The sequence below is a fragment of the Salvelinus alpinus genome, chromosome 15, assembly GCF_045679555.1.
Source record: "Salvelinus alpinus chromosome 15, SLU_Salpinus.1, whole genome shotgun sequence".
NCBI lineage: Eukaryota > Metazoa > Chordata > Actinopteri > Salmoniformes > Salmonidae > Salvelinus > Salvelinus alpinus.
Window position 1 is genome coordinate 7,243,029 of NC_092100.1, and position 26,716 is coordinate 7,269,744.

Genomic DNA, 26,716 nt, shown 5'->3' on the forward strand with positions numbered 1-26,716 from the left:
TGCCGGTCAAAAGTTTTAGAACACCTACTAATTCAAGGGTGTTTCTTTATTTTTACTATTTTCTACATTGCAGAATATTAATGAAGACATCAAAACTATGAAAAAACACATATGGAATCATATAGTAACCAAATAAGTGTTAAACAAATCAAAATATAGTTTCTTCAAATAGCCACCACTTGCCTTGATGACAGCTTTGCACACTCTTGGAATTCTGGAATTTTCTCAACCAGCTTCACCTGGAATGCTTTTCCAACAGTCTTGAAGGAGTTCCCACATATGCTGAGCACTTGTTGGCTGCTTTTCCTTCATTCTGCGGTCCAACTCATCCCAAACCATCTCAATTGAGTTGAGGTCGGGTGATTGTGGAGGCCAGCTCATCTGATGCAGCACTCCATCACTCTTCTTCTTGGTCAAATAGCCCTTACACTGCCTGGAGGTGTGTTGGGTCATTGTCCTGTTGAAAAACAGATGGGATGGTGTATCATTGCAGAATTCTGTGGTAGGCATAATGGTTAAGTGTGCCTTGAATTCTAAATAAATCACAGACAGTGTCACCAGCAAAGCACCCCCACACCATAACAACTCCTCCTCCATGCTTTACGGTGGGAAATACACATGTGGAGATCATCCGTTCACCCACACCGCGTCTCACAAAGACACAGAGGTTGGAACCAAAACACTTGAATTTGGACTCCAGACCAAAGGACAGATTTCCAACCGTCTAATGTCCATTGCTTGTGTTTCTTGGCCCAAGCAAATGAAGGCCTGATTCACACAGTCTCCTCTGAACAGTTGATGTTGAGATGTGTCTGTTACTTGAACTCTGTGAAGCAATTATTTGGGCTGCAATTTCTGAGGCTGGTAAATCTAATGAACCTTTCCTCTGCAGCATAGTGAACTCTGGGTCTTCCTTTCCTGTGGCGGTCCTAATGAGAGCTAGTTTCATCATAGCGCTTGATATTTTTTGCGACTGCACTTGAAGTAACTTTCAAAGTTATTGAAATTTTCCGTATTGACTGACCTTCATGTCTTAAAGTAATGTCTTAAAGCTGTTCTTGCCACAATATGGACTTGGACTTTTACTAAATAGGGCTATCTTCTGTATACCACCCTACCTTGTCACAACACAACTGATTGGCTCAAACGCACTACATTTTTAAGAAGGCACACCTGTTAATTGAAATGCATTCTAGGTTATTACCGAATGAAGCTGGTTGAGAGAATGCCACGCATTTGAAAAGCTGTCATCAAGCAAAGAGTGGCTATTTTGAAGACTATCAAATATAAAATATATTTTCAGTTATTTAACAATTTTTTGGTTTCTACAGGATTCCATATGTGTTATTTTATAGTTTTGATGTCTTCACTATTATTCTACAATGTAGAAAATAGTAAGAATAAAGAAAAACCCTTGAATGATTAGGTGTTCTAAAACTTTTGACCGGTAGTGTGTACATATAGTTTAATAATCCATATTGGCACTCTGCCTCAGCCCAGCCCAGGCCAGCCCAGTCTAGCTGCCCTCCACATAAGCATTCAAACAATGTCCATCTCCATTCCCTCTAGCTTTCCACCTCACCTCTCCGTAGGCGGCCAACAGATAGACACAACCCACTGCCCTGTGGAAGGATCACTGATAGGCTCCCAGACAGACACAACACACTGCCCTGTGGAAGGATCACTGATAGGCTCCCAGACAGACACAACCCACTGCCCTGTGGAAGGATCACTGATAGGCTCCCAGACAGACACAACCCACTGCCCTGTGGAAGGATCACTGATAGGCTCCCAGACAGACACAACCCACTGCCCTGTGGAAGGATCACTGATAGGATCACGCTACGGTCACAAGACGCAGGCCTCCTAATTGTCCCTAGAATTTCTAAGCAAACAGCTAGAGGCAGGGCTATCCCCTATAGAGCTACATTTTTATGGAATGGTCTGCCTATCCATGTGAGAGACGCAGACTTGGTCTCAACCTTTAAGTCTTTACTGAAGACTCATCTCTTCAGTGATTGAGTGTAGTCTGGCCCAGGAGTGTGAAGGTGAACTGAAAGGCTCTGGAGCAACGAACCGCCCTTGCTGTCTCTGCCTAGCCGGTTCCCCTCTCTCCACTGGGATTCTCTGCCTCTAACCCTATTACAGGGGCTGAGTCACTGGCTTACTGGTGCTCTTTCATGCTGTCCCTAGGAGGGGTGCGTCACTTGAGTGGGTTGAGTCACTGACGTGATCTTCCTGTCTGGGTTGGCGCCCCCCCCTTGGGTTGTGCCGTGGCGGAGATCTTTGTGGGCTATACTCGGCCTTGTCTCAGGACGGTAAGTTGGTGGTTGAAGATATCCCTCTAGTGGTGTGGGGGCTGTGCTTTGGCAAAGTGGGTGGGGTTATATCCTGCCTGTTTGGCCCTCTCCAGGGGTATCATTGGATGGGGCCACAGTGTCTCCTGACCCCTCCTGTCTCAGCCTCCAGTATTTATGCTGCAGTAGTTTATGTGTTGGGGGGCTAGGGTCAGTCTGTTATATCTGGAGTACTTCTCCTGTTTTTTCCGGTGTCCTGTGTGAATTTAAGTATGCTCTCTCTAATTCTCTCTTTCTTTCTTTCTTTCTTTCTTTCTTTCTTTCTTTCTTTCTTTCTCTCTCTTTCTCGGAGGACCTGATCCCTAGGACCATGCCTCAGGACTACCTGGCACGATGACTCCTTGCTGTCCCCAGTCCACCTGGCCGTGCTGCTGCTCCAGTTTCAACTGTTCTGCCTGCGTCTATGGAACCCTGACCTGTTCACCAGACGTGCTACCTGTCCCAGACCTGCTGTTTTCAACTCTCTAGAGACAGCAGGAGCGGTAGAGATACTCTTAATGATCGGCTATGAAAAGCCAACTGACATTTGCTCCTGAGATGCTGACTTGTTGCACCCTCGACAACTACTGTGATTATTATTATTTGACCATGCTGGTCATTTATGAACATTTGAACATCTTGGCCATGTTCTGTTATAATCTCCACCCGGCACAGCCAGAAGAGGACTGGCCACCCCTCATAGCCTAGTTCCTCTCTAGGTTTCTTCCTAGGTTTTGGCCTTTCTAGGGAGTTTTTCCTAGCCACCGTGCTTCTACACCTGCATTGCTTGCTGTTTGGGGTTTTAGGCTGGGTTTCTGTACAGCACTTTGAGATATCAGCTGATGTACGAAGGGCTATATAAATACATTTGATTTGATTTGATAGGCTCCCAGACGGACACAACCCACTGCCCTGTGGAAAGGTCACAGATAGGCTCCTCTTTGTTGTACCCTCCACTCCTCCTCCCTTCTTCCCCATCTCTCCTTTACACCTCCCCCTTGTCCCCCTATCTCACCAAACCTTTTCCTGGAGTTTAATCTCGCTATCCCTCTTCCGTTAGTATTCACCCTCCAGGAGTTGGTATACAGATATTGTAATCAGCATTCTGTCATTATCCCTCTATTGATGGATGGTTTGGCCTAATTGGGAATGAGAGGCGAGGCATTCACTATTTGTGTCGATAAAAAAATTCCCCAATCTGTTCATTGTACTAGGTTGTATGTGTATACAAGATTGCATAGAAGGGCACATACTTTTTAAATATTTTATAAGACACAATGCTTTTTGCATAATTGTTCTAATACATTTGCTTTGGGTATGGCCTAGTTACACAGACATAAGTACACTGTTAGACTTCAGAGAGGTGAAATACTCTCGGATGAACAAAGGGAATCTGTGAGTTTAGTCATTGAAATTAACAAAGGGAATCTGTGGTTTTAGTCATTGAAATTAACAATGGGAATATGTGTGTTTAGTCATTGAAATTAACAAAGGGAATCTGTGGGTTTTAAGTCATTGAAATTAACAAAGGGAATCTGTGGTTTGAGTCATTGAAATTAACAAAGGGAATCTGTGGTTTTAGTCATTGAAATTAGCAATGGGAATTTGCGTGTTTAGTCATTGAAATTAACAAAGGGATTCTGTGTGTTTAGTCATTGAAACTAACAAAGGGAATCTATGGGTTTAGTCAAAAAAACATGTCAATATTTTCCTCCACATGTGAACCTTAAGGTAGCTGCATCTGATCTTGGAGACTTCCCACATTGGATTCTTGAGAATGTTTTATGAAACAGGAGGAGAAAGATGGGATGCCAAATGAAATGGCCTAAAATACATTTTTCAAATGCTGAGGCCCTCACACTGAAACAATAGAATAATGGGAAGGCTCAAAGGTGGCTAGATGGATGAAGGGGGAACAGGTGACTAGATGGATGGATGGGGAACAGGTGACTAGATGGATGGAGGGTTAGAAGGTGACTAGATGGATGGAGGGCAAACAGGTGACTAGATGGATGGAGGGTTAGAAGGTGACTAGATGGATGGAGGGCGAACAGGTGACTAGATGGATGGAGGGTTAGAAGGTGACTAGATGGATGGAGGGGGAACAGGTGACTAGATGGATGGATGGGGAACAGGTGACTAGATGGATGGAGGGTTAGAAGGTGACTAGATGGATGGAGGGCAAACAGGTGACTAGATGGATGGAGGGTTAGAAGGTGACTAGATGGATGGAGGGCGAACAGGTGACTAGATGGATGGAGGGTTAGAAGGTGACTAGATGGATGGATGGGGAACAGGTCACTAGATGGATGGATGGGGAACAGGTGACTAGATGGATGGAGGGGGAACAGGTGACTAGATGGATGGAGGGTTAGAAGGTGACTAGATGGATGGATGGGGAACAGGTGACTAGATGGATGGAGGGGGAACAGGTGACTAGATGGATGGAGGGTTAGAAGGTGACTAGATGGATGGAGGGCAAACAGGTGACTAGATGGATGGAGGGTTAGAAGGTGACTAGATGGATGGAGGGCAAACAGGTGACTAGATGGATGGAGGGTTAGAAGGTGACTAGATGGATGGATGGGGAACAGGTCACTAGATGGATGGAGGGTTAGAAGGTGACTAGATGGATGGAGGGGGAACAGGTGACTAGATGGATGGAGGGGGAACAGGCGACTCGATGGATGGATGGGGAACAGGTGACTAGATGGATGGATGGGGAACAGGTGACAAGATGGATGGATGGGGAACAGGTGACTAGATGGATGGAGGGGGAACAGGTGACTCGATGGATGGATGGGGAACAGGTGACTAGATGGATGGATGGGGAACAGGTGACAAGATGGATGGATGGGGAACAGGTGACTAGATGGATGGAGGGTTAGAAGGTGACTAGATGGATGGAGGGGGAACAGGTGACTAGATGGATGGATGGGGAACAGGTGACTAGATGGATGGAGGGGGAACAGGTGACAAGATGGATGGAGGGGGAACAGGTGACTAGATGGATGGATGGGTAACAGGTGACTAGATGGATGGAGGGGGAACAGGTGACTAGATGGATGGAGGGGGAACAGGTGACTAGATGGACGGATGGGGAACAGGTGACTAGATGGATGGAGGGGGAACAGGTGACTAGATGGATGGAGGGGGAACAGGTGACTAGATGGATGGAGGGGGAACAGGTGACTAGATGGATGGAGGGTTAGAAGGTGACTAGATGGATGGAGGGGGAACAGGTGACTAGATGGATGGAGGGTTAGAAGGTGACTAGATGGATGGAGGGGGAACAGGTGACTAGATGGATGGAGGGGGAACAGGTGACTAGATGGATGGATGGGGAACAGGTGACTAGATGGATGGAGGGTTAGAAGGTGACTAGATGGATGGAGGGCGAACAGGTGACCAGATGGATGCAGGGGGAACAGGTGACTAGATGGATGGAGGGGGAACAGGTGACTAGATGGATGGAGGGGGAACAGGTGACTAGATGGATGGAGGGGGAACAGGTGACTAGATGGATGGAGGGTTAGAAGGTGACTAGATGGATGGAGTGGGAACAGGTGACTAGATGGATGGAGGGGGAACAGGTGACTAGATGGATGGAGGGGGAACAGGTGACTAGATGGATGGAGGGGGAACAGGTGACTAGAAGGATGGATGGGGAACAGGTGACTAGATGGATTGAGGGTTAGAAGGTGACTAGATGGATGGATGGGGAACAGGTGACTAGATGGATGGAGGGTTAGAAGGTGACTAGATGGATGGAGGGAGAACAGGTGACTAGATGGATGGAGGGTTAGAAGGTGACTAGATGGATGGATGGGGAACAGGTGACTAGATGGATGGAGGGTTAGAAGGTGACTAGATGGATGGAGGGGGAACAGGTGACTAGATGGATGGAGGGGGAACAGGTGACTAGATGGATGGATGGGGAACAGGTGACTAGATGGATGGAGGGGGAACATGTGACTAGAAGGATGGATGGGGAACAGGTGACTAGATGGATGGAGGGGGAACAGGTGACTAGATGGATGGATGGGGAACAGGTGACTAGATGGATGGATGGGGAACAGGTGACTAGATGGATGGAGGGGGAACAGGTGACTAGATGGATTGAGGGTTAGAAGGTGACTAGATGGATGGATGGGTAACAGGTGACTAGATGGATGGATGGGGAACAGGTGACTAGATGGATGGATGGGGAACAGGTGACTAGATGGATGGAGGGGGAACAGGTGACTAGATGGATGGATGGGGAACAGGTGACTAGATGGATGGAGGGGGAACAGGTGACTAGATGGATGGAGGGGGGACAGGTGACTAGATGGATGGAGGGGGAACAGGTGACTAGATGGATGGATGGGGAACAGGTGACTAGATGGATGGAGGGGGAACAGGTGACTCGATGGATGGATGGGGAACAGGTGACAAGATGGATGGATGGGGAACAGGTGACAAAATGGATGGATGGGGAACAGGTGACTAGATGGATGGAGGGTTAGAAGGTGACTAGATGGATAGAGGGGGAACAGGTGACTAGATGGATGGATGGGGAACAGGTGACTAGATGGATGGAGGGTTAGAAGGTGACTAGATGGATGGAGGGCGAAAAGGTGACTAGATGGATGGAGGGTTAGAAGGTGACTAGATGGATGGATGGGGAACAGGTGACTAGATGGATGGAGGGTTAGAAGGTGACTAGATGGATGGAGGGGGAACAGGTGACTAGATGGATGGAGGGGGAACAGGTGACTAGATGGATGGATGGGGAACAGGTGACTAGATGGATGGAGGGGGAACATGTGACTAGAAGGATGGATGGGGAACAGGTGACTAGATGGATGGAGGGGGAACAGGTGACTAGATGGATTGAGGGTTAGAAGGTGACTAGATGGGTGGATGGGGAACAGGTGACTAGATGGATGGATGGGGAACAGGTGACTAGATGGATGGAGGGGGAACAGGTGACTAGATGGATTGAGGGTTAGAAGGTGACTAGATGGATGGATGGGGAACAGGTGACTAGATGGATGGATGGGGAACAGGTGACTAGATGGATGGATGGGGAACAGGTGACTAGATGGATGGAGGGGGAACAGGTGACTAGATGGATGGATGGGGAACAGGTGACTAGATGGATGGAGGGGGAACAGGTGACTAGATGGATGGATGGGGAACAGGTGACTAGATGGATGGAGGGGGAACAGGTGACTAGATGGATGGATGGGGAACAGGTGACTAGATGGATGGAGGGGGAACAGGTGACTCGATGGATGGATGGGGAACAGGTGACTAGATGGATGGATGGGGAACAGGTGACAAAATGGATGGATGGGGAACAGGTGACTAGATGGATGGAGGGTTAGAAGGTGACTAGATGGATGGAGGGGGAACAGGTGACTAGATGGATGGATGGGGAACAGGTGACTAGATGGATGGAGGGTTAGAAGGTGACTAGATGGATGGAGGGGGAACAGGTGACTAGATGGATGGAGGGGGAACAGGTGACAAGATGGATGGAGGTGGAACAGGTGACTAGATGGATGGATGGGGAACAGGTGACTAGATGGATGGAGGGTTAGAAGGTGACTAGATGGATGGAGGGGGAACAGGTGACTAGATGGATGGAGGGGGAACAGGTGACAAGATGGATGGAGGGGGAACAGGTGACTAGATGGATGGAGGGTTAGAAGGTGACTAGATGGATGGAGGGGGAACAGGTGACTAGATGGATGGAGGGGGAACAGGTGACAAGATGGATGGAGGGGGAACAGGTGACTAGATGGATGGAGGGGGAACAGGTGACTAGATGGATGGAGGGGGAACAGGTGACTAGATGGATGGAGGGTTAGAAGGTGACTAGATGGATGGAGGGGGAACAGGTGACTAGATGGATGGAGGGGGAACAGGTGACTAGATGGATGGAGGGGGAACAGGTGACTAGATGGATGGAGGGCGAACAGGTGACTAGATGGATGGAGGGGGAACAGGTGACTAGATGGATGGAGGGGGAACAGGTGACTAGATGGATGGATGGGGAACAGGTGACTAGATGGATGGAGGGGGAACAGGTGACTAGATGGATGGATGGGGAACAGGTGACTAGATGGATGGAGGGGGAACAGGTGACTAGATGGATGGAGGGGGAACAGGTGACTAGATGGATGGAGGAGGGAACAGGTGACTAGATGGATGGAGGGGGAACAGGTGACTAGATGGATGGAGGGGGAACAGGTGACTAGATGGATGGAGGGGGAACAGGTGACTAGATGGATGGAGGGGGAACAGGTGTCTAGATGGATGGAGGGGGAACAGGTGACTAGATGGATGGAGGGTTAGAAGGTGACTAGATGGATGGAGGGGGAACAGGTGACTAGATGGATGAAGGGTTAAAAGGTGACTAGATGGATGGAGGGGGAACAGGTGACTAGATGGATGGAGGGGGAACAGGTGACTAGATGGATGGAGGGTTAGAAGGTGACTAGATGGATGAAGGGGGAACAGGTGACTAGATGGATGGAGGGTTAGAAGGTGACTAGATGGATGGAGGGGGAACAGGTGACTAGATGGATGGAGGGGCAACAGGTGACTAGATGGATGGAGGGGGAACAGGTGACTAGATGGACGGAGGGGGAACAGGTGACTAGATGGATGGAGGGGGAACAGGTGACTAGATGGATGGATGGGGAACAGGTGGCTAGATGGATTGAGGGTTAGAAGGTGACTAGATGGATGGATGGGGAACAGGTGACTAGATGGATGGAGGGGGAACAGGTGACTATATGAATGGAGGGGGAACAGGTGACTAGATGGATGGAGGGGGAACAGGTGACTAGATGGATGGATGGGGAACAGGTGGCTAGATGGATTGAGGGTTAGAAGGTGACTAGATGGATGGATGGGGAACAGGTGACTAGATGGATGGATGGGGAACAGGTGGCTAGATGGATTGAGGGTTAGAAGGTGACTAGATGGATGGATGGGGAACAGGTGACCAGATGGACGGAGGGTTAGAAGGTGACTATATGAATGGAGGGGGGAACAGGTTCTTACAAAGAGAGAAGTTTTCCCTCCTTTTTCCATTATTTTGTGAACAATGATATTTACACCGTAGAGCGACAAGCTACAATTTCCCAGAGGTCGGCTGAGTCTTAATATGTCTGCGAGAAGCATGTCTTGACTTTTTGAAGGTGGTTCAGCGGATTTTTAAGGTATGGATTTCTCCGTTGCTGTGCTGTAGGTGTACGGCGCTTCATCAATCCTGGATATAAGCCAACAGTCATTTGAAACTTGGCACGATTAGACGAGGTCTTTGGAAGCAACGTATGGAAACAGACAGGCAAGCAGACAGAGAGAGGTCGCGCAGATGTTCCACTCCTTTTAAACTGCGATTGACATTTGTGTATTATAATTATGATTGATGCCTGAACACACACACACACACACAATCACACACAATCACACACACACACACACACACACACACACACACACACACACACACACACACACACACGCCCTTCAGCTGATGCTCATGCAGAGTCGTGCAATTTACTCCCAGAGCCCATATTCTACACATGTTAAAGTCACATGTTTTTTGACACACAAGCATAGAGATTTAACAGATGTGTAAACACTCACGCTCACATGTATTTCTGTGTTCTCTCCGTAATTGCAGAACCTCTCTGCCTTGAAGTTTTGTCCTTCTATTCTTTGATGACTTTTGATTGCATCAGCCCTTAGCCGTTAACATCAGCAAACAGGCATCCCTTTACCTTAAATAGGTACAAATTTTAGAGAGAGAGAGAGAGAGAGAGAGAGAGAGAGAGAGAGAGAGAGAGAGAGAGAGAGAGAGAGAGAGAGAGAGAGAGAGAGAGAGAGAGATAGCAAAACAGTGGTTTAACGGATTAATCCATCTGAACCTGAGGGAATAAGTGAGCAATTAGCTTCCTGTTGGTACCAGGCTCGCCGCACCTATCCAGCTGCCTTTTGGTACCAGGCACGCCACACCTGTCCAGCTGCCTGTTGGAACCAGGCCCGCCACAATCTGTCCAGCTGCCTGTTGGAACCAGGCCCGCCACAATCTGTCCAGCTGCCTGTTGGAACCAGTCCCGCCACAATCTGTCCAGCTGCCTGTTGGAACCAGGCCCGCCACACCTGTGCAGCTGTCTGTTGGTACCGGGCCCGCCACACCTGTGCAGCTGTCTGTTGGTACCGGGCCCGCCACACCTGTGCAGCTGAATAAAAGCAGCTGAGGCAGCAATGAAACCAGACAGACGACGGAAGGTAGGTAGGCACACACTCACACCACATGCACGCCAACGGTCATAGTTCATCCTTATGTCGGTTGGTCATCTGAAATAACTAAACATCTATAGAAGCTTAATTAGGTCAATCTTACAAAACCATCACAATCATTGTTACTCCATCTGTGGCATTCTATCTAACTCCCTTTCGTTCCTCTACACTTGAACACGCTCCCTTTGAGATAGATATTTAAAGCAGCAGTCAGTCCCTTACCCTTTACTCTTTCCCCAACCCCCCATGGCTGTCTGCCAAGATTTGCCCTCTTGAGACTGACGTGAATATCTTGAAAAAAAACTGAAATTAATAGCGGGCGGGGATCACATGCTGCTATTCAGATGTGTGCAGATTCCATTTGATGCTCTCTCAATATTTAGGGAATGATGACTAGATGGATGGAGGGGGAACAGGTGACTAGATGGATGGAGGGGGAACATGTGACTAGAAGGATGGATGGGGAACAGGTGACTAGATGGATGGAGGGGGAACAGGTGACTAGATGGATTGAGGGTTAGAAGGTGACTAGATGGATGGATGGGGAACAGGTGACTAGATGGATGGATGGGGAACAGGTGACTAGATGGATGGAGGGGGAACAGGTGACTAGATGGATTGAGGGTTAGAAGGTGACTAGATGGATGGATGGGGAACAGGTGACTAGATGGATGGATGGGGAACAGGTGACTAGATGGATGGATGGGGAACAGGTGACTAGATGGATGGAGGGGGGAACAGGTGACTAGATGGATGGATGGGGAACAGGTGACTAGATGGATGGAGGGGGGACAGGTGACTAGATGGATGGAGGGGGAACAGGTGACTAGATGGATGGAGGGGGAACAGGTGACTAGATGGATGGATGGGGAACAGGTGACTAGATGGATGGAGGGGGAACAGGTGACTCGATGGATGGATGGGGAACAGGTGACTAGATGGATGGATGGGGAACAGGTGACAAAATGGATGGATGGGGAACAGGTGACTAGATGGATGGAGGGTTAGAAGGTGACTAGATGGATGGAGGGGGAACAGGTGACTAGATGGATGGATGGGGAACAGGTGACTAGATGGATGGAGGGTTAGAAGGTGACTAGATGGATGATGGGGGAACAGGTGACTAGATGGATGGAGGGGGAACAGGTGACTAGATGGATGGATGGGGAACAGGTGACTAGATGGATGGAGGGGGAACAGGTGACTAGATGGATGGAGGGGGAACAGGTGACTAGATGGATGGAGGGGGAACAGGTGACTAGATGGATGAAGGGGGAACAGGTGACTAGATGGATGGAGGGGGAACAGGTGACTAGATGGATGGAGGGGGAACAGGTGACTAGATGGATGGAGGGGGAACAGGTGACTAGATGGATGGAGGGGGAACAGGTGTCTAGATGGATGGAGGGGGAACAGGTGACTAGATGGATGGAGGGTTAGAAGGTGACTAGATGGATGGAGGGGGAACAGGTGACTAGATGGATGAAGGGTTAAAAGGTGACTAGATGGATGGAGGGGGAACAGGTGACTAGATGGATGGAGGGGGAACAGGTGACTAGATGGATGGAGGGTTAGAAGGTGACTAGATGGATGAAGGGGGAACAGGTGACTAGATGGATGGAGGGTTAGAAGGTGACTAGATGGATGGAGGGGGAACAGGTGACTAGATGGATGGAGGGGCAACAGGTGACTAGATGGATGGAGGGGGAACAGGTGACTAGATGGACGGAGGGGGAACAGGTGACTAGATGGATGGAGGGGGAACAGGTGACTAGATGGATGGATGGGGAACAGGTGGCTAGATGGATTGAGGGTTAGAAGGTGACTAGATGGATGGATGGGGAACAGGTGACTAGATGGATGGAGGGGGAACAGGTGACTATATGAATGGAGGGGGAACAGGTGACTAGATGGATGGAGGGGGAACAGGTGACTATATGAATAGAGGGGGAACAGGTGACTAGATGGATTGAGGGTTAGAAGGTGACTAGATGGATGGAGGGGGAACAGGTGACTAGATGGATGGATGGGGAACAGGTGGCTAGATGGATTGAGGGTTAGAAGGTGACTAGATGGATGGATGGGGAACAGGTGACTAGATGGATGGATGGGGAACAGGTGGCTAGATGGATTGAGGGTTAGAAGGTGACTAGATGGATGGATGGGGAACAGGTGACTAGATGAATGGAGGGGGAACAGGTGACCAGATGGACGGAGGGTTAGAAGGTGACTATATGAATGGAGGGGGGAACAGGTTCTTACAAAGAGAGAAGTTTTCCCTCCTTTTTCCATTATTTTGTGAACAATGATATTTACACCGTAGAGCGACAAGCTACAATTTCCCAGAGGTCGGCTGAGTCTTAATATGTCTGCGAGAAGCATGTCTTGACTTTTTGAAGGTGGTTCAGCGGATTTTTAAGGTATGGATTTCTCCGTTGCTGTGCTGTAGGTGTACGGCGCTTCATCAATCCTGGATATAAGCCAACAGTCATTTGAAACTTGGCACGATTAGACGAGGTCTTTGGAAGCAACGTATGGAAACAGACAGGCAAGCAGACAGAGAGAGGTCGCGCAGATGTTCCACTCCTTTTAAACTGCGATTGACATTTGTGTATTATAATTATGATTGATGCCTGAACACACACACACACACACACACACACACACACACACACACACACACACACACACACACACACACACACACACACACACACACACACACACACACACACACACACACACACACACACACACACACACACACACACGCCCTTCAGCTGATGCTCATGCAGAGTCGTGCAATTTACTCCCAGAGCCCATATTCTACACATGTTAAAGTCACATGTTTTTTGACACACAAGCATAGAGATTTAACAGATGTGTAAACACTCACGCTCACATGTATTTCTGTGTTCTCTCCGTAATTGCAGAACCTCTCTGCCTTGAAGTTTTGTCCTTCTATTCTTTGATGACTTTTGATTGCATCAGCCCTTAGCCGTTAACATCAGCAAACAGGCATCCCTTTACCTTAAATAGGTACAAATTTTAGAGAGAGAGAGAGAGAGAGAGAGAGAGAGAGAGAGAGAGAGAGAGAGAGAGAGAGAGAGAGAGAGAGAGAGAGAGAGAGAGAGAGAGAGAGAGAGAGAGAGAGAGAGAGAGAGCAAAACAGTGGTTTAGCGGATTAATCCATCTGAACCTGAGGGAATAAGTGAGCAATTAGCTTCCTGTTGGTACCAGGCTCGCCGCACCTATCCAGCTGCCTTTTGGTACCAGGCACGCCACACCTGTCCAGCTGCCTGTTGGAACCAGGCCCGCCACAATCTGTCCAGCTGCCTGTTGGAACCAGGCCCGCCACAATCTGTCCAGCTGCCTGTTGGAACCAGTCCCGCCACAATCTGTCCAGCTGCCTGTTGGAACCAGGCCCGCCACACCTGTGCAGCTGTCTGTTGGTACCGGGCCCGCCACACCTGTGCAGCTGTCTGTTGGTACCGGGCCCGCCACACCTGTGCAGCTGAATAAAAGCAGCTGAGGCAGCAATGAAACCAGACAGACGACGGAAGGTAGGCACACACTCACACCACATGCACGCCAACGGTCATAGTTCATCCTTATGTCGGTTGGTCATCTGAAATAACTAAACATCTATAGAAGCTTAATTAGGTCAATCTTACAAAACCATCACAATCACTGTTACTCCATCTGTGGCATTCTATCTAACTCCCTTTCGTTCCTCTACACTTGAACACGCTCCCTTTGAGATAGATATTTAAAGCAGCAGTCAGTCCCTTACCCTTTACTCTTTCCCCAACCCCCCATGGCTGTCTGCCAAGATTTGCCCTCTTGAGACTGACGTGAATATCTTGAAAAAAAACTGAAATTAATAGCGGGCGGGGATCACATGCTGCTATTCAGATGTGTGCAGATTCCATTTGATGCTCTCTCAATATTTAGGGAATGATGACTAGATGGATGGATGGGGAACAGGTGACTAGATGGATGGAGGGGGAACATGTGACTAGAAGGATGGATGGGGAACAGGTGACTAGATGGATGGAGGGGGAACAGGTGACTAGATGGATTGAGGGTTAGAAGGTGACTAGATGGATGGATGGGGAACAGGTGACTAGATGGATGGATGGGGAACAGGTGACTAGATGGATGGAGGGGGAACAGGTGACTAGATGGATTGAGGGTTAGAAGGTGACTAGATGGATGGATGGGGAACAGGTGACTAGATGGATGGATGGGGAACAGGTGACTAGATGGATGGATGGGGAACAGGTGACTAGATGGATGGAGGGGGGAACAGGTGACTAGATGGATGGATGGGGAACAGGTGACTAGATGGATGGAGGGGGGACAGGTGACTAGATGGATGGAGGGGGAACAGGTGACTAGATGGATGGAGGGGGAACAGGTGACTAGATGGATGGATGGGGAACAGGTGACTAGATGGATGGAGGGGGAACAGGTGACTCGATGGATGGATGGGGAACAGGTGACTAGATGGATGGATGGGGAACAGGTGACAAAATGGATGGATGGGGAACAGGTGACTAGATGGATGGAGGGTTAGAAGGTGACTAGATGGATGGAGGGGGAACAGGTGACTAGATGGATGGATGGGGAACAGGTGACTAGATGGATGGAGGGTTAGAAGGTGACTAGATGGATGGAGGGGGAACAGGTGACTAGATGGATGGAGGGGGAACAGGTGACTAGATGGATGGATGGGGAACAGGTGACTAGATGGATGGAGGGGGAACAGGTGACTAGATGGATGGAGGGGGAACAGGTGACTAGATGGATGGAGGGTTAGAAGGTGACTAGATGGATGGAGGGGGAACAGGTGACTAGATGGATGGAGGGGGAACAGGTGACTAGATGGATGGAGGGGGAACAGGTGACTAGATGGATGGAGGGCGAACAGGTGACTAGATGGATGGAGGGGGAACAGGTGACTAGATGGATGGAGGGGGAACAGGTGACTAGAGGGATGGATGGGGAACAGGTGACTAGATGGATGGATGGGGAACAGGTGACTAGATGGATGGAGGGTTAGAAGGTGACTAGATGGATGGATACCACGCTCCCTAAGAGATAGATATTTAAAGCAGCAGTCAGTCCCTTACCCTTTACTCTTTCCCCAACCCCCCATGGCTGTCTGCCAAGATTTGCCCTCTTGAGACTGACGTGAATATCTTGAAAAAAAACAGAAATTAATAGCGGGCGGGGATCACATGCTGCTATTCAGATGTGTGCAGATTCCATTTGATGCTCTCTCAATATTTAGGGACCTCCAAGTGTTTATTAACCATAACGGGCAGGGACATCAAGCTGTTTATTTACCGTAGTGGTAGTGATCTACAGCTGTTTATTTACCGTAGTGGTAGTGATCTACATTTGTTTATTTACCGTAGTGGTAGTGATCTACAGCTGTTTATTTACCGTAGTGGTAGGGACATCAAGCTGTTTATTTACCGTAGTGGTAGTGATCTACAGCTGTTTATTTTACCGTAGTGGTAGTGATCTACAGCTGTTTATTTACCGTAGTGGTAGTGACCTACAGCTGTTTATTTACCGTAGTGGTAGTGACCTACAGCTGTTTATTTACCGTAGTGGTAGGGACAACAAGCTGTTTATTTACCGTAGTGGTAGGGACATCAAGCTGTTTATTTACCGTAGTGGTAGTGATCTACAGCTGTTTATTTACCGTAGTGGTAGTGATCTACAGCTGTTTATTTACCGTAGTGGTAGTGACCTACAGCTGTTTATTTACCGTAGTGGTAGTGACCTACAGCTGTTTATTTACCGTAGTGGTAGTGACCTACAGCTGTTTATTTACCGTAGTGGTAGTGATCTACAGCTGTTTATTTACCGTAGTGGTAGGGACATCAAGCTGTTTATTTACCGTAGTGGTAGGGACATCAAGCTGTTTATTTACCGTAGTGGTAGGGACATCAAGCTGTTTATTTACCGTAGTGGTAGGGACATCAAGCTGTTTATTTACCGTAGTGGTAGTGATCTACAGCTGTTTATTTACCGTAGTGGTAGTGATCTACAGCTGTTTATTTACTGTAGTGGTAGTGACCTACAGCTGTTTATTTACCGTAGTGGTAGTGATCTACAGCTGTTTATTTATCGTAGTGGTAGTGACCTACAGCTGTTTATTTACCGTAGTGGTAGTGATCTACAACTGTTTATTTACCGTAGTGGTAGTGACCTACAGCTGTTTATTTACCGTAGTGGTAGTGATCTACAGCTGTTTATTTACCGTAGTGGTAGGGACATCAAGCTGTTTATTTACCGTAGTGGTAGGGACATCAAGCTGTTTATTTACCGTAGTGGTAGGGACATCAAGCTGTTTATTTACCGTAGTGGTAGTGATCTACAGCTGTTTATTTACCGTAGTGGTAGTGATCTACAGCTGTTTATTTACCGTAGTGGTAGTGACCTACAGCTGTTTATTTACCGTAGTGGTAGTGATCTACAGCTGTTTATTTACCGTAGTGGTAGTGATCTACAGCTGTTTATTTACCGTAGTGGTAGTGACCTACAGCTGTTTATTTACCGTAGTGGTAGTGACCTACAGCTGTTTATTTACCGTAGTGGTAGGGACATCAAGCTGTTTATTTACCGTAGTGGTAGGGACATCAAGCTGTTTATTTACCGTAGTGGTAGGGACATCAAGCTGTTTATTTACCGTAGTGGTAGTGATCTACAGCTGTTTATTTACCGTAGTGGTAGTGATCTACAGCTGTTTATTTACCGTAGTGGTAGTGATCTACAGCTGTTTATTTACCGTAGTGGTAGTGATCTACAGCTGTTTATTTACCGTAGTGGTAGTGATCTACAGCTGTTTATTTACCGTAGTGGTAGTGATCTACAGCTGTTTATTTACCGTAGTGGTAGTGATCTACAGCTGTTTATTTACCGTAGTGGTAGTGATCTACAGCTGTTTATTTACCGTAGTGGTAGTGACCTACAGCTGTTTATTTACCGTAGTGGTAGTGATCTACAGCTGTTTATTTACCGTAGTGGTAGTGACCTACAGCTGTTTATTTACCGTAGTGGTAGTGACCTACAGCTGTTTATTTACCGTAGTGGTAGTGATCTACAGCTGTTTATTTACCATAGTGGTAGTGACCTACAGCTGTTTATTTACCGTAGTGGTAGGGACATCAAGCTGTTTATTTACCGTAGTGGTAGGGACATCAAGCTGTTTATTTACCGTAGTGGTAGTGATCTACAGCTGTTTATTTACCGTAGTGGTAGTGATCTACAGCTGTTTATTTACCGTAGTGGTAAGGACATCAAGCTGTTTATTTACCGTAGTGGTAGTGATCTACAGCTGTTTATTTACCGTAGTGGTAGTGATCTACAGCTGTTTATTTACCGTAGTGGTAGTGATCTACATTTGTTTATTTACCGTAGTGGTAGTGATCTACAGCTGTTTATTTACCGTAGTGGTAGGGACATCAAGCTGTTTATTTACCGTAGTGGTAGTGATCTACAGCTGTTTATTTTACCGTAGTGGTAGTGATCTACAGCTGTTTATTTACCGTAGTGGTAGTGACCTACAGCTGTTTATTTACCGTAGTGGTAGTGACCTACAGCTGTTTATTTACCGTAGTGGTAGGGACAACAAGCTGTTTATTTACCGTAGTGGTAGTGATCTACAGCTGTTTATTTACCGTAGTGGTAGTGACCTACAGCTGTTTATTTACCGTAGTGGTAGTGACCTACAGCTGTTTATTTACCGTAGTGGTAGTGACCTACAGCTGTTTATTTACCGTAGTGGTAGTGACCTACAGCTGTTTATTTACCGTAGTGGTAGTGACCTACAGCTGTTTATTTACCGTAGTGGTAGGGACATCAAGCTGTTTATTTACCGTAGTGGTAGTGATCTACAGCTGTTTATTTACCGTAGTGGTAGTGATCTACAGCTGTTTATTTACCGTAGTGGTAGTGACCTACAGCTGTTTATTTACCGTAGTGGTAGTGATCTACAGCTGTTTATTTACCGTAGTGGTAGTGACCTACAGCTGTTTATTTACCGTAGTGGTAGTGATCTACAACTGTTTATTTACCGTAGTGGTAGTGACCTACAGCTGTTTATTTACCGTAGTGGTAGTGATCTACAGCTGTTTATTTACCGTAGTGGTAGGGACATCAAGCTGTTTATTTACCGTAGTGGTAGGGACATCAAGCTGTTTATTTACCGTAGTGGTAGGGACATCAAGCTGTTTATTTACCGTAGTGGTAGTGATCTACAGCTGTTTATTTACCGTAGTGGTAGTGATCTACAGCTGTTTATTTACCGTAGTGGTAGTGATCTACATTTGTTTATTTACCGTAGTGGTAGTGATCTACAGCTGTTTATTTACCGTAGTGGTAGGGACATCAAGCTGTTTATTTACCGTAGTGGTAGTGATCTACAGCTGTTTATTTACCGTAGTGGTAGTGATCTACAGCTGTTTATTTACCGTAGTGGTAGTGACCTACAGCTGTTTATTTACCGTAGTGGTAGTGATCTACAGCTGTTTATTTACCGTAGTGGTAGGGACATCAAGCTGTTTATTTACCGTAGTGGTAGGGACATCAAGCTGTTTATTTACCGTAGTGGTAGTGATCTACAGCTGTTTATTTACCGTAGGGGTAGTGATCTACAGCTGTTTATTTACCGTAGTGGTAGTGATCTACAGCTGTTTATTTACCGTAGTGGTAGTGACCTACAGCTGTTTATTTACCGTAGTGGTAGTGACCTACAGCTGTTTATTTACCGTAGTGGTAGGGACAACAAGCTGTTTATTTACCGTAGTGGTAGGGACATCAAGCTGTTTATTTACCGTAGTGGTAGTGATCTACAGCTGTTTATTTACCGTAGTGGTAGTGATCTACAGCTGTTTATTTACCGTAGTGGTAGTGACCTACAGCTGTTTATTTACCGTAGTGGTAGTGACCTACAGCTGTTTATTTACCGTAGTGGTAGTGACCTACAGCTGTTTATTTACCGTAGTGGTAGTGATCTACAGCTGTTTATTTACCGTAGTGGTAGGGACATCAAGCTGTTTATTTACCGTAGTGGTAGGGACATCAAGCTGTTTATTTACCGTAGTGGTAGGGACATCAAGCTGTTTATTTACCGTAGTGGTAGGGACATCAAGCTGTTTATTTACCGTAGTGGTAGGGACATCAAGCTGTTTATTTACCGTAGTGGTAGTGATCTACAGCTGTTTATTTACCGTAGTGGTAGTGATCTACAGCTGTTTATTTACCGTAGTGGTAGTGATCTACAGCTGTTTATTTACCGTAGTGGTAGTGACCTACAGCTGTTTATTTACCGTAGTGGTAGTGATCTACAGCTGTTTATTTACCGTAGTGGTAGGGACATCAAGCTGTTTATTTACCGTAGTGGTAGGGACATCAAGCTGTTTATTTACCGTAGTGGTAGGGACATCAAGCTGTTTATTTACCGTAGTGGTAGGGACATCAAGCTGTTTATTTACCGTAGTGGTAGGGACATCAAGCTGTTTATTTACCGTAGTGGTAGTGATCTACAGCTGTTTATTTACCGTAGTGGTAGTGATCTACAGCTGTTTATTTACCGTAGTGGTAGTGATCTACAGCTGTTTATTTACCGTAGTGGTAGTGACCTACAGCTGTTTATTTACCGTAGTGGTAGTGATCTACAGCTGTTTATTTATCGTAGTGGTAGTGACCTACAGCTGTTTATTTACCGTAGTGGTAGTGATCTACAACTGTTTATTTACCGTAGTGGAAGTGACCTACAGCTGTTTATTTACCGTAGTGGTAGTGATCTACAGCTGTTTATTTACCGTAGTGGTAGGGACATCAAGCTGTTTATTTACCGTAGTGGTAGGGACATCAAGCTGTTTATTTACCGTAGTGGTAGGGACATCAAGCTGTTTATTTACCGTAGTGGTAGTGACATCAAGCTGTTTATTTACCGTAGTGGTAGGGACATCAAGCTGTTTATTTACCGTAGTGGTAGTGATCTACAGCTGTTTATTTACCGTAGTGGTAGGGACATCAAGCTGTTTATTTACCGTAGTGGTAGGGACATCAAGCTGTTTATTTACCGTAGTGGTAGTGATCTACAGCTGTTTATTTACCGTAGTGGTAGTGATCTACAGCTGTTTATTTACCGTAGTGGTAGTGATCTACAGCTGTTTATTTACCGTAGTGGTAGTGTCCTACAGCTGTTTATTTACCGTAGTGGTAGTGATCTACAGCTGTTTATTTACCGTAGTGGTACGGACCTACAGCTGTTTATTTACCGTAGTGGTAGTGACCTACAGCTGTTTATTTACCGTAGTGGTAGTGATCTACAGCTGTTTATTTACCGTAGTGGTAGTGACCTACAGCTGTTTATTTACCGTAGTGGTAGTGACCTACAGCTGTTTATTTACCGTAGTAGTAGGGACATCAAGCTGTTTATTTACCGTAGTGGTAGGGACATCAAGCTGTTTATTTACCGTAGTGGTAGGGACATCAAGCTGTTTATTTACCGTAGTGGTAGTGATCTACAGCTGTTTATTTACCGTAGTGGTAGTGATCTACAGCTGTTTATTTACCGTAGTGGTAGTGACCTACAGCTGTTTATTTACCGTAGTGGTAGTGATCTACAGCTGTTTATTTATCGTAGTGGTAGTGACCTACAGCTGTTTATTTACCGTAGTGGTAGTGATCTACAACTGTTTATTTACCGTAGTGGTAGTGACCTACAGCTGTTTATTTACCGTAGTGGTAGTGATCTACAGCTGTTTATTTACCGTAGTGGTAGGGACATCAAGCTGTTTATTTACCGTAGTGGTAGGGACATCAAGCTGTTTATTTACCGTAGTGGTAGGGACATCAAGCTGTTTATTTACCGTAGTGGTAGTGACATCAAGCTGTTTATTTACCGTAGTGGTAGGGACATCAAGCTGTTTATTTACCGTAGTGGTAGTGATCTACAGCTGTTTATTTACCGTAGTGGTAGGGACATCAAGCTGTTTATTTACCGTAGTGGTAGGGACATCAAGCTGTTTATTTACCGTAGTGGTAGTGATCTACAGCTGTTTATTTACCGTAGTGGTAGTGATCTACAGCTGTTTATTTACCGTAGTGGTAGTGATCTACAGCTGTTTATTTACCGTAGTGGTAGTGATCTACAGCTGTTTATTTACCGTAGTGGTAGTGATCTACAGCTGTTTATTTACCGTAGTGGTAGTGATCTACAGCTGTTTATTTACCGTAGTGGTAGTGACCTACAGCTGTTTATTTACCGTAGTGGTAGTGATCTACAGCTGTTTATTTACCGTAGTGGTAGTGACCTACAGCTGTTTATTTACCGTAGTGGTAGTGACCTACAGCTGTTTATTTACCGTAGTGGTAGTGATCTACAGCTGTTTATTTACCGTAGTGGTAGTGATCTACAGCTGTTTATTTACCGTAGTGGTAGGGACATCAAGCTGTTTATTTACCGTAGTGGTAGGGACATCAAGCTGTTTATTTACCGTAGTGGTAGTGATCTACAGCTGTTTATTTACCGTAGTGGTAGTGATCTACAGCTGTTTATTAACGTAGTGGTAGTGATCTACAGCTGTTTATTTACCGTAGTGGTAGTGATCTACATTTGTTTATTTACCGTAGTGGTAGTGATCTACAGCTGTTTATTTACCGTAGTGGTAGGGACATCAAGCTGTTTATTTACCGTAGTGGTAGTGATCTACAGCTGTTTATTTTACCATAGTGGTAGTGATCTACAGCTGTTTATTTACCGTAGTGGTAGTGACCTACAGCTGTTTATTTACCGTAGTGGTAGTGACCTACAGCTGTTTATTTACCGTAGTGGTAGGGACAACAAGCTGTTTATTTACCGTAGTGGTAGGGACATCAAGCTGTTTATTTACCGTAGTGGTAGGGACATCAAGCTGTTTATTTACCGTAGTGGTAGTGATCTACAGCTGTTTATTTACCGTAGTGGTAGTGATCTACAGCTGTTTATTTACCGTAGTGGTAGTGACCTACAGCTGTTTATTTACCGTAGTGGTAGTGACCTACAGCTGTTTATTTACCGTAGTGGTAGTGACCTACAGCTGTTTATTTACCGTAGTGGTAGTGATCTACAGCTGTTTATTTACCGTAGTGGTAGGGACATCAAGCTGTTTATTTACCGTAGTGGTAGGGACATCAAGCTGTTTATTTACCGTAGTGGTAGGGACATCAAGCTGTTTATTTACCGTAGTGGTAGGGACATCAAGCTGTTTATTTACCGTAGTGGTAGTGATCTACAGCTGTTTATTTACCGTAGTGGTAGTGATCTACAGCTGTTTATTTACCGTAGTGGTAGTGACCTACAGCTGTTTATTTACCGTAGTGGTAGTGATCTACAGCTGTTTATTTATCGTAGTGGTAGTGACCTACAGCTGTTTATTTACCGTAGTGGTAGTGATCTACAACTGTTTATTTACCGTAGTGGTAGTGACCTACAGCTGTTTATTTACCGTAGTGGTAGTGATCTACAGCTGTTTATTTACCGTAGTGGTAGGGACATCAAGCTGTTTATTTACCGTAGTGGTAGGGACATCAAGCTGTTTATTTACCGTAGTGGTAGGGACATCAAGCTGTTTATTTACCGTAGTGGTAGTGATCTACAGCTGTTTATTTACCGTAGTGGTAGTGATCTACAGCTGTTTATTTACCGTAGTGATCTACATTTGTTTATTTACCGTAGTGGTAGTGATCTACAGCTGTTTATTTACCGTAGTGGTAGGGATATCAAGCTGTTTATTTACCGTAGTGGTAGTGATCTACAGCTGTTTATTTACCGTAGTGGTAGGGACATCAAGCTGTTTATTTACCGTAGTGGTAGGGACATCAAGCTGTTTATTTACCGTAGTGGTAGTGATCTACAGCTGTTTATTTACCGTAGTGGTAGTGATCTACAGCTGTTTATTTACCGTAGTGGTAGTGATCTACAGCTGTTTATTTACCGTAGTGGTAGTGTCCTACAGCTGTTTATTTACCGTAGTGGTAGTGATCTACAGCTGTTTATTTACCGTAGTGGTAGTGACCTACAGCTGTTTATTTACCGTAGTGGTAGTGACCTACAGCTGTTTATTTACCGTAGTGGTAGTGATCTACAGCTGTTTATTTACCGTAGTGGTAGTGACCTACAGCTGTTTATTTACCGTAGTGGTAGGGACATCAAGCTGTTTATTTACCGTAGTGGTAGGGACATCAAGCTGTTTATTTACCGTAGTGGTAGGGACATCAAGCTGTTTATTTACCGTAGTGGTAGTGATCTACAGCTGTTTATTTACCGTAGTGGTAGTGACCTACAGCTGTTTATTTACCGTAGTGGTAGTGACCTACAGCTGTTTATTTACCGTAGTGGTAGGGACAACAAGCTGTTTATTTACCGTAGTAGTAGGGACATCAAGCTGTTTATTTACCGTAGTGGTAGGGACATCAAGCTGTTTATTTACCGTAGTGGTAGTGATCTACAGCTGTTTATTTACCGTAGTGGTAGTGATCTACAGCTGTTTATTTACCGTAGTGGTAGTGACCTACAGCTGTTTATTTACCGTAGTGGTAGTGACCTACAGCTGTTTATTTACCGTAGTGGTAGTGATCTACAGCTGTTTATTTACCGTAGTGGTAGGGACATCAAGCTGTTTATTTACTGTAGTGGTAGGGACATCAAGCTGTTTATTTACCGTAGTGGTAGGGACATCAAGCTGTTTATTTACCGTAGTGGTAGGGACATCAAGCTGTTTATTTACCGTAGTGGTAGTGATCTACAGCTGTTTATTTACCGTAGTGGTAGTGATCTACAGCTGTTTATTTACCGTAGTGGTAGTGACCTACAGCTGTTTATTTACCGTAGTGGTAGTGATCTACAGCTGTTTATTTATCGTAGTGGTAGTGACCTACAGCTGTTTATTTACCGTAGTGGTAGTGATCTACAACTGTTTATTTACCGTAGTGGTAGTGACCTACAGCTGTTTATTTACCGTAGTGGTAGTGATCTACAGCTGTTTATTTACCGTAGTGGTAGGGACATCAAGCTGTTTATTTACCGTAGTGGTAGGGACATCAAGCTGTTTATTTACCGTAGTGGTAGTGATCTACAGCTGTTTATTTACCGTAGTGGTAGTGATCTACAGCTGTTTATTTACCGTAGTGGTAGTGATCTACATTTGTTTATTTACCGTAGTGGTAGTGATCTACAGCTGTTTATTTACCGTAGTGGTAGGGACATCAAGCTGTTTATTTACCGTAGTGGTAGTGATCTACAGCTGTTTATTTACCTTAGTGGTAGTGATCTACAGCTGTTTATTTACCGTAGTGGTAGTGACCTACAGCTGTTTATTTACCGTAGTGGTAGTGATCTACAGCTGTTTATTTACCGTAGTGGTAGGGACATCAAGCTGTTTATTTACCGTAGTGGTAGGGACATCAAGCTGTTTATTTACCGTAGTGGTAGTGATCTACAGCTGTTTATTTACCGTAGTGGTAGTGATCTACAGCTGTTTATTTACCGTAGTGGTAGGGACATCAAGCTGTTTATTTACCGTAGTGGTAGTGATCTACAGCTGTTTATTTTACCGTAGTGGTAGTGATCTACAGCTGTTTATTTACCGTAGTGGTAGTGACCTACAGCTGTTTATTTACCGTAGTGGTAGTGACCTACAGCTGTTTATTTACCGTAGTGGTAGGGACAACAAGCTGTTTATTTACCGTAGTGGTAGGGACATCAAGCTGTTTATTTACCGTAGTGGTAGTGATCTACAGCTGTTTATTTACAGTAGTGGTAGTGATCTACAGCTGTTTATTTACCGTAGTGGTAGTGACCTACAGCTGTTTATTTACCGTAGTGGTAGTGATCTACAGCTGTTTATTTACCGTAGTGGTAGGGACATCAAGCTGTTTATTTACCGTAGTGGTAGTGATCTACAGCTGTTTATTTACCGTAGTGGTAGTGATCTACAGCTGTTTATTTACCGTAGTGGTAGTGACCTACAGCTGTTTATTTACCGTAGTGGTAGTGATCTACAGCTGTTTATTTACCGTAGTGGTAGGGACATCAAGCTGTTTATTTACCGTAGTGGTAGGGACATCAAGCTGTTTATTTACCGTAGTGGTAGTGATCTACAGCTGTTTATTTACCGTAGTGGTAGTGATCTACAGCTGTTTATTTACCGTAGTGGTAGGGACATCAAGCTGTTTATTTACCGTAGTGGTAGTGATCTACAGCTGTTTATTTTACCGTAGTGGTAGTGATCTACAGCTGTTTATTTACCGTAGTGGTAGTGACCTACAGCTGTTTATTTACCGTAGTGGTAGTGACCTACAGCTGTTTATTTACCGTAGTGGTAGGGACAACAAGCTGTTTATTTACCGTAGTGGTAGGGACATCAAGCTGTTTATTTACCGTAGTGGTAGTGATCTACAGCTGTTTATTTACCGTAGTGGTAGTGATCTACAGCTGTTTATTTACCGTAGTGGTAGTGACCTACAGCTGTTTATTTACCGTAGTGGTAGTGACCTACAGCTGTTTATTTACCGTAGTGGTAGTGACCTACAGCTGTTTATTTACCGTAGTGGTAGTGATCCTTCCGGCGCCGAAAAGAGATGGCCGCCTCGCTTCGCGTTCCTTGGAAAATATGCAGTTTTTTGTTTTTTTATGTGTTATTTCTTACATCGGTACCCCAGGTAATCTTAGGTTTCATTACATACAGTCGGGAGGAACTACTGAATATACGATTAACGTCAACTCATCATCGTTCCTACCAGGAATATGACTTTCCCGAAACGGATCCAGCGTTTTGCCTTCCACCCAATACAATGGATCTGATCCCAGCCGGCGACCCTGTGCGACGCCGAAAAAGGGGCAAACGAGGCGGTCTCGTGGTCAGGCTTCGGAGACGGGCACATCGCGCTCCACTCCCTAGCATACTACTCGCCAATGTCCAGTCTCTTGACAATAAGGTTGATGAAATCCGAGCACGGGTAGCATTCCAGAGAGACATCAGGGATTGCAACGTGCTCTGCTTCACGGA

The 26,716-nt window shown here is 45.8% G+C and overlaps 1 long non-coding RNA gene across 1 annotated transcript; it reads right to left on the reverse strand.

Moving 5' to 3' along the window:
- Positions 1 to 6: 6 nt before the first annotated feature.
- On the reverse strand, positions 7 to 13,664 carry LOC139539251 (uncharacterized). The gene is made up of 3 exons (XR_011667895.1): positions 13,537 to 13,664; positions 9,984 to 10,117; positions 7 to 457 (listed from the first exon to the last, which is right to left on the reverse strand). It is a non-coding gene; the product is annotated as an uncharacterized lncRNA (long non-coding RNA).
- Positions 13,665 to 26,716: the final 13,052 nt, after the last annotated feature.